Genomic DNA, 8,373 nt, shown 5'->3' with positions numbered 1-8,373 from the left:
GAGATGATACGCGGGCCGTATTAGACTCAGGTCCGCGGGCCTGCATACTGCCCCAGCGGCCTTTCCCAGGTCCTGCAAGTAGAGACTAGAACGCATGTGGTGATAAATATTCTGTATAGCTATAAATAGGTAGAATGAAGTATTCAACCCATATTAATTATGTTTGTATGATTATTATTTTTAAAATTGTCCAAATTACTTAAGGCATTACAAAAAAAATGAAATTACAAGAAAATATCATCCATATTTAGTCTTAACGTGCGATAAGCTGCCCCCAATCATAATCAATGAACCAACAGAGGTCACGCCGTGACCCGCTGTAAAATAAAAACGTATATCCCCAACTCTGATGCCCATTTAAATGGCAAGTTGTATCTTGTGCTCTGTTCGATGCCTCAGGGTGCACAGCTGTTCTCTCATCAATTGATATATTTTCGCCCATCACACTATTTAATTAATTTAATCTAGTGGATCGTCGCCGGAAGAACCGGACGTCGCCGGGGACTCCGGACCGCGGACTGTTGCCGGAGGCTCCGGACCGCCGACCGGAGCCGTAGGTTCCGGACCACCGAACGGCTCAGGAGGTCCCGGGCCGCCGACCGTCTCAGGAGGTTCCGGACCGCCGACCGTCTCAGGAGGTTCCGGACCGCCGACCGTCTCAGGAGGTTCCGGACCGCCGACCGTCTCAGGAGGTTCCGGACCGCGGACCGTCGTTGGAGGTTCCGGACCGCAAAACGTCGCCGGAAGCTCTGAACCGCGGAACTGTCGCCGGGAAGTTCTTGACTGGGAACTGTCGCCGGAAGCTCTGGACTGGGAACTGTCGCCGGAAGCTTAGTGCGTGGGACCGGCACTGGTGGTACTGGGCTGGTGACATGCACCTCAGGACGAGCGCGAAGAGCAGGCACAGGACGTACTGGACTGTGGAGGCGCACTGGAGGCCTGATGCGTGGGACCGGTACAGGTGGCACCGGGCTGGTGACACGCACCTCAGGGCGAGTGCGGGGAGGAGGCACAGGACGTACTGGACTGTGGAGTGGTGTCCTCCCATGAACACCATTCTTGTTTAGTGTTTTACTTATCGTAGACTCATCAACAGAGATGTTAGCATGTTCCAGAGATTTCTGTAAGTCTTTAGTTGAGACTCTAAGATTGTGGTGCTGCACATTCTGCACATTCTGCGCTGTGATCTTGCAGTCATCTTTGCAGGACAGCCACTCCTAGGGAAAGTAGCAACAGTGCTGAACTTTCTCCATTTATAGACAATTTGCCTTACCGTGGACTGATGAACATCAAGGCTTTTAGAGATACTTGTGTAACCCTTTCCAGCTTTATGCAAGTCAACCATTCTTAATCTTAGGTCTTCTGAGATCTCTTTTGTTCGAGGCATGGTTCACATCAGGCAATGCTTGCGAATAGCAAACTCAAATTTTGTGAGTTTTTTTTATAGGGCAAGGCAGCTCTAACCAACATTTACAATCTCGTCTCATTGATTGGACTCCTGACTCCAATTAGCTTTTGGAGAAGTGATTAGCCTAGTGGTTCACACACCTTTTCCAACCTACATTGTGAATGTTTAAATGATGTGTTCAATAAAGACATGAAAACATAATTGTTTGTGTGTTATTAGTTTAAGCACACTATGTGTGTCTATTGTTGTGACTTTCATTAACCAATTTATGCAGAAATACAGGTAATTCCAAAGGGTTGACATACTTTTTCTTGCAACTGTAGGTTGACCCAAACAGTACAAACATCTTCTGAGCATGACTCCTAATCTTTGGAAAGTTTTGTTCATCGAGAGATGCATAGAACCTCGTCAGTGACATTGTTTTGAATAGTTGTCCAATAACTGCATCAGACTGAAGATCGAGAAGCTAAAGTTGCAGGTCAGTGGGAGCGTTATCTACATTGAAGGTGAAAGGAGAGGAAACGAACAGCATGTCATTTTCCAACACTTTGAAATCTTCAAAACGACGAGAAAACTCACAGTTKAAAGCACGCAGCATCGATGTATACTTCTCCCGCTGGTCATCTGATAGGGAACAGACTAGTAGTGTCGGAAGGTGGGTGAGATTGTTGGTTTCTACTTGGCGGGTCAGGAGGAGTAATTTTCCCTTGCAGGCTTTGACAAGGCTGTACATCTGATGTGCAAAAAGGCCCTTCCCTTGTAGTTTGGAATTCAGTTAATTCAAGAGGGCCATGATGTCCACGGTGAAGGCAAAATCAGCCAACCGTTCTTTATCTTGCAGTTGAGAGAAATCCACATATTTTCCTTTAATTTGCAAAAACTCAGCAATCTCCGACTTCAGGTCCCACACCCGTTTAAGCACCTTCCCCAAACTCAGCAATCTCACGTTTGTGTGGTAGGGGAGATCTGCATGACCCGACTCTGTCTCTTCCAACAGTGAGATAAACCACATGTGGTTTAAAGATTTTGCTCTTATGAAGTTTACCACTTTAGTGACTGCATCCACAACATGGCTCATTTTCAGAACACATTTACAGAGCACCTCCTGATGAATAATGCAATGCAGGATAACAATTTTCTGATCCGGGTTCAGCTCATCTACTTGATCTTGTATCCTTTTCAAAAGGCCAATGTTTTTTCCTGTCAAGTTTGGGCACCCATCAGTGGTCACACTGGATAACTTTTCAAAATTCAGTCCCAGCWTTGCCACACTTATTAACCTCCTCCAARAAATCTTTACCTGTGGTTGTGCTCTGCTCTGCATTGAGCAAGCTCCTCTGTCATTTCAAAGTCTGGGGTTATGCCTCGTAAGAATATCAATAACTGCGCCATGCCCCTTGCATCACTGATCTCATCCAGGGCCAAGGAGAAATAGTTGAAATCCTTTACCTTGACTTTCAACTGTTGTTCCATATTCTCTGCGTTGTCCTCAACACGCCGTGTCACTGTTCGTCTTGACAGGGAAACATTTCCCACAAGCGGTGGGAGTTAAATCATTACACAAAGGCGAGTATTCATTGGGCTTCTAATCTGAATAACAAATACATTTTCCCAAACTTTACTATCGCAAATTCTTGATGTGATCTGAGCATGATTCCATGGGTCGTATTGAATCAGGTCGCGGGCCTCATACGGCCCCCGGGCCGGCCTTTGCCCAGGCCTGGAGTAGGAGATAGAAACGCATGGTGGTGATATATTCTGTATAGCTAAAGGTAATGTGTCACCCAATTAATTATGTTTTTTTTTTTAAATGCCATATTACTAGGCTATTCAAAATGAAATACGAATTCACCAATTGTAGGCTAACTGTAAGCTGCCCTGCATAATCAATGAACCAACAGCATCGCCYAGGCTATATACGTTKTCTSCCAGACTCATGTATTGACATTTTGGAGTGTAGCATAAGATAACCAGTCCATCCAGTATGGATAGTAATACAGTCCACACTCAAAGGCGATTACTCAATTTTTTTATATTTTGGAGTACATGTTAGACCAATTATGTACCAAAGACATTTTAAATCAGTTGTGTTTTATGTTTTTCTGCAATGCATAATATGCGGTAGTGTTACGGCAGATTTCCTCCTCTTCGTCAGAAGAGGAGGTGTAGGGATCGGACCAAAACGCAGAGTGGAAAGTGTCCATGTTTTTATTAAGAAATAAACTGAACACTACACGAAACAAAATAACAAAGAAATCTACCCGAACAACAGTCCCGTGTGGCACGAACACTGACACGAAATACAGACACCCACAAAACACACGTGAACCCCGGCTGCCTAAGTATGATTCTCAATCAGGGACAACGATTGACAGTTGCCTCTGATTGAGAATCATACCAGGCCGAACACACAAAACCCCAACATAAGAAAACAACAACATAGACAACCCACCCAACTCACGCGCCTGACCATACTAAAAAATACAAAACAAGAGAAGAAAACAGGTCAGGAACGTGACAGGTAGTCTATGTATTGTTATACAGCACATCCTAATTTTTATTCAGTTTTTTTTGAAGGCTCATAAGCCTATGCATATATATAAGCTATAATATGCATAATGGGTGTGGTGGAATTAATCATCACCTTAGAACACCACTGTCCATTTCGTTGTGTTAAAGTTTTGAAACAACATCCACAACAACCATGTTTTACACTGTTTCAATCTGCTGTTGAACTTCTTTCTTCAAATTGACCTCTCTTTCTAAAATGATCAGCCAAAATTGTTGCAACCCTATTAACTGTAGCCTGTTCAACCCTCTCTTTCGTATCGTCTGAGATCCCAAAGATTGGAAAGCTGCCGCGGTCCATCCCTCTTCAAAGGGGGAGACACTCTAGACTCAAAACTGCTACAGACCTACATCTATCCTACCCTGCCTTTCTAAGGTCTTCGAAAGCCAAGTTAACAAACGATTACCGACCATTTCGAATCCCGCCGTAACCTTCTCCACTTAGCAATCTGGTTTCCGAGCTGGTTATGGGTGCACCTCAGCCACGCTCAAGGTCTAAATGATATCATACCGCCATCGATAAGAGACAATACTGTGGGAGCTGTATTCATCGACCTGGCAAGCTTTCGACTTCTGTCAATCACCACATTCTTATTGGCAGACTCCCAGCCTTGGTTTCTCAAATGACTGCCTCGCCTGGTTCACACCACTACTTTCTCAGACAGAGTTCAGTGTGTCAAATGGAGGGCCTGTTGTCCGGACCTCTGGCAGTCCTCTATGGGGGTGCCCACAGGGTTCAATTCTCGGGCCGACTCTTTTCTCTGTGTTACATCAATGATGTCGCTCTTGCGTGCGGGTGATTCTCTGATCCACTTCTATGCAGACGACACCATTCTGTATACCTCTGGCCCTTCTTTGGACAATGTGTTAACTAACCTCCAAACGAGCTTCAATGCCATACAATTTTCCTTCTATGGCTCCAACTGCTCTTAAATGCAAGTAAAACTAAAATGATCTCTTCAACCGATCGCTGCCCGTACCTGCACGCCCGTCCCGCATCTTGAACTCTGGACGGTTCTGACTTAGATAATGTGGACACCTACAATATCTAGGTGTTGGTCTAGACTGTAAACTCTCTCTTCCAGACTCTCTCCTTCCAGACATTAAGTATCTCCAAATCCAAAATTAAATCTAGAATCGGCTTCCTATTTCGCAACAAAGCATTCTTCCTCATGCTGCCAACATAACCGTCCGTAAAACTGACTAACCTCCCAAATCCTTGACTTCGGCGATGTCATTTACAAAAAACTCCAAACACTCTACTCAGCAAACTGGATGCAGTCTATCACAACGCCATCCGTTTGTCACCAAAAGCCCCATATACTACCCACACTGGACCTGTATACTTCCGTTGGCTGGCCCTCGCTTCATATTCGTCAACACCAAACCCACTGGCTCCAGGTCATCTACAAGACCCTGCTAGGTTAAAGTCCCCCCTTATCTCTCAGCTCGCTGGTCACCATAGCAGCACCCACCTGTAGCACGCGCTCCAGCAGGTATATCTCTCTGGTCACCCCCAAAACCAATTCCTCCTTTGGCTGCCTCTCCTTCCAGTTCTCTGCTGCCAATGACTGGAACGAACTACAAAAATCTCTGAAACTAGAAACACTTATCTCCCTCACTAGCTTTAAGCACCAGATGTCAGAGCAGCTCACAGATMACTGCACCTGTACATAGCCCATCTATAATTTAGCCCAAATAACTACCTCTTCCCCCTACTGTATTTATTTATTTTGCTCCTTTGCACCCCATTATTTCTATTTCTACTTTGCACATTCTTCCAATGCAAATCTACCATTCCAGTGTTTTACTTGCTATATTGTATTTACTCCCTTATCTCACCTCATTTGCTCACATTGTATATAGACTTATTTTTCTACTACATTATTGACTGTATGTTTGTTTTACTCCATGTGTAACTCTGTGTTGTTGTATGTGTCGAACTGCTTTGCTTTATCTTGGCCAGGTCGCAATTGTAAATGAGAACTTGTTCTCAACTTGCCTACCTGGTTAAATAAAGGTGAAATAAAAAATCTAAATAAATAAATTGGTGCTTTCAAGACAACTGGGAACTCTGAAAAAACAAGGTCAAATCATGACGTCAGTGATCTTCAGGTCGGAAAGTCAGAGCTCTAGAAAGAGGCCAGAGTTCCCGACTTGGAATTCCGAGTTGGATGACCACGATTTTTCAGTTGTTTTTTCCGAATTCCCAGTTGTCTTGAACMCACCGAAGTCAGAAGTCTGAGATTTCTGAGTTCCCGGTTGTTTTGAACACGGCATATGTGCCTATGAGCTCCTGAGTCGAGGCAGTCTAGCCAAAGATACTGATAACTAACCCCTAACTAAGGTTTCCCCTTTTGTCTGTGGTCTAGCTTTTAGCTAACGTTAGCTAGCTAGCATCGCAAATTAGCATTTTGCTTTTATAAGAAAACAGCTGAGATGACTCAAACACTGTAGCTAGCTAGCAAGCCCTCCTCYGCGACAATGTTATTGGGGCGCAGGAATGTTAGATTCGTCTTATAATTTTAAGTTAATTGTCATTGAAGGTGGTAGTTAATCATGGTTTCAGATCCGAGGCCAGAGAAATTGTCCAACATGTTTTGTGTTTTGGTAAGGGCTCGGCAGCGCTAAAAAGATTTCGCATGGGCCCTCGGAGCCTCAAAAAGTTCTATAGCTGCACCATCYAAAGCATCTTGACTGACTGCATCACCGCTTGGTATGGTAAATGCACCACCCTTTACCGCAAAGCGCTACAGAGGGTGGTGTGGACAGCCCAGTACATCACTGGAACAGAGCTCCCTGCCTCCTTGCTCGCACACGCTTTTTCAGTTCTACCCACAATTTTCTATGGGATTGAGGTCAGGGCTTTGTGATGACCACTCCAATACCTTGACTTTGTTGTCCTTAAGCCATTTGCCACAACTTTGGAAGTATGGTTGGGGTCATTGTCCATTTGGAAGACCCATTTGCGACCAAGCTTTAACTTCCTGACTGATGTCTTGAGATGTTGCTTCAATATATCCACATAATTCTCCTGCCTCATGATGCCATCTATTTTGTGAAGTGCACCAGTCCCTCCTGCAGCAAAGCATCCCCACAACATGATGCTGCCACTCCTGTGCTTCACGGTTGGGATGGTGTTCTTCGGCTTCAAAGCCTCCCCCTTTTTCCTCCAAACACAACGATGGTCATTATGGCCAAACAGTTCTATTTTTGTTTCATCAGACCAGAGGACATTTCTCCAAAAAGTACAATCTTTGTCCCCATGTGCAGTTGCAAACCGTATTCTGGCTTTTGTATGGTGGTTTTGGAGCAGTGGCTTCTTCCTTGCTGAGCGGCCTTTCAGGTTATGTCGATATAGGACTCATTTTCTGTGGATATAGATACTTTTGTAGCTGTTTCCTCCAGCATCTTCACAAGGTCCTTTGCTGTTGTTCTGGGATTGATTTGCACTTTTCGCACCAAGGTACATTCATCCACTAGGAGACAGAACGCGTCTCCTTCCTGAGCGGTATGATGGCTGCGTGGTCCTATGATGTTTATACTTGCGTACTATTGTTTGTACAGATGAATGTGGTACCTTCAGGATTTGGAAATTGCTCCCAAGGATGAACCAGACTTGTGGAGGTCTACAATTTTTTTTGAGGTTTTGGCTGATTTCTTTTGATTTTCCCATGTTGTCAAGCAGAGGCACTGAGTTTGAAGGTAGGCTTGAAATACATCCACAGGTACACCTCCAATTGACTCAAATGATGTCAATTAGCCTATCAGAAGCTTCTAAAGCCAATTTTCCAAGCTGTTTAAAGGCACAGTCAACGTAGTGTATGTAAACCCTTGACCCACTGGAATTGTGATACAGTGAATTATAAGTGAAATAATCTGTCTGTAAACAATTGTTGGAAAAATGACTTGTCATGCACAAAGTAGATGTCCTAACCAACTTGCCAAAACTATAGTTTGTCAACAAGAAATTTGTGGATTGGTCGAAAACACAAGTTTTAATGACTACCAACTAAGTGTATGTAAAACTTCCGACTTCAACTGTATACACACTCACACACACTACAATGACACTCCCAAACAAAACCCACATACGTTCACACACACACACACACACACACACACACATACACACACACACACGCTGACACAACCCAAACAGCTGAGGAGTATTTTTTCCACTCGCACAGGAGTAGTAAAGGCCTAGTTCAAAAATGTGGGGAATATATATATATATATACAGTGCATTCGGAAAGTATTCAGACCCCTTGACGTTTTCCAAATGTTGTAATGTTACAGCCTTATTCTAAAATCTACACACAATGCCCCCATAATGACAGAGTGAAAACAGGTTTTTAGAAATGTTTACATATTTATAAATTTGAAAAAACCAAAAT

The sequence above is a fragment of the Salvelinus sp. IW2-2015 genome, linkage group LG18, assembly GCF_002910315.2.
Source record: "Salvelinus sp. IW2-2015 linkage group LG18, ASM291031v2, whole genome shotgun sequence".
NCBI lineage: Eukaryota > Metazoa > Chordata > Actinopteri > Salmoniformes > Salmonidae > Salvelinus > Salvelinus sp. IW2-2015.
The sequence above is the reverse complement of the archived record's forward strand: the minus strand, read 5'-3'. Positions refer to the sequence as shown.